This window comes from Mus caroli, chromosome 5 (genome assembly GCF_900094665.2).
Source record: "Mus caroli chromosome 5, CAROLI_EIJ_v1.1, whole genome shotgun sequence".
Classification (NCBI taxonomy): Eukaryota; Metazoa; Chordata; class Mammalia; order Rodentia; family Muridae; genus Mus; species Mus caroli.
Window position 1 is genome coordinate 116,464,460 of NC_034574.1, and position 1,234 is coordinate 116,465,693.

Genomic DNA, 1,234 nt, shown 5'->3' on the forward strand with positions numbered 1-1,234 from the left:
TGTTTTGTTTTTTGAGACAGGGTTTCTCTGTATAGCCCTGGCTGTCCTGGAACTCACTTTGTAGACCAGGCTGGCCTCGAACTCAGAAATCCTCCTGCCTCTGCCTCCCAAGTGCTGGGATTAAAGGCATGCGCCACCATCGCCCAGCTTGTCTTGAGGCTACTTGAGACCTTGCCTCAAACAAAACCAAGAACAAGATGAAACTTGAAGAGCTGAGGGTTTGTATTACTCAGTGATAGAGCTGTTGCCTAGCTTGTCCAAGGTCCCCAGTACTGGGGGTATTGGGGGGCAATAAAACAAAAACAGAAAATAAGACTTGTTGGCAGGCTATGGAGATAACAGAACTGCTAGTAATAGGCAATAGGAATGTAAAATGGTGTATTGTGGAAAGTAAGCCATGCTTCCATGAGTAAAAGGCTGTGCAGGGTGAGGACCTGAGTTTGAGTCTCCATATCCCAAGGAAAAAGCCAGTTGCAGGAAGAGATGGCTCAGCAGTTAAGAGTACTCACTGCTCTTCCAGAGGCCTTAGGTCCAATTCCCAGCATCTACATGCTGGCTCACAACCATCTGTAACTCCAATTCTAGCATCTGTGAACACCAGATATACAAGTGGTGCACAGATACACATGCAGGTAAAACATAGAAACATAGAAAAGACTTTTAAAGAAAGAAAATGTTGCTTTCCAACTTGACCCCGGTAGAATGGCTCCCCGAAAAGAAGGGTGGAGAGAAGAAGAAGGGCTGTTCTGCCATCAACGAGGTGGAGATCTGAGAATACACCATCAACATTCACATGCGCATCCATGGAGTGGGCTTCAAGAAGCATGCTCCTTGGGAACTCAAAGAAATTCAGAAGTTTGCCATGAAGGAAATGGAAACACCAGATATGGGCATTGACACCAGGCTCAATAAAGCCATCTGGGCCAAGGGAATAAGGAACATTCCATATCGTATCTGAGTACGCTTGTCCAGAAAACTTAATGAGGAGGAGAATTCCCCAAACAAGCTCTATACGCTGGTAACTTACATGCCTGTTACCACATAATTAAAAAATCTACAGATGGTCAATGTGGATGAGAACTAACCTGCTGAATGTCAAATAAAGTTGCAGGACTGCCAAGAAAGAAAGAAAGAAAGAAAAGAAAGAAAGGAAGGAAGGAAGGAAGGAAGGAAGGAAGAAAGAAAGAAAGAAAGAAAGAAAGAAAGAAAGAAAGAAAGAAAGAAAGAAAGAAAA

At 43.7% G+C, this 1,234-nt stretch overlaps 1 pseudogene; it reads left to right on the forward strand.

Annotated features, from left to right (window-relative positions):
• The first annotated feature begins 673 nt into the window (after positions 1 to 673).
• LOC110294936 lies at positions 674 to 1,084 on the forward strand (annotated as a pseudogene).
• The last annotated feature ends 150 nt before the right edge of the window (positions 1,085 to 1,234 follow it).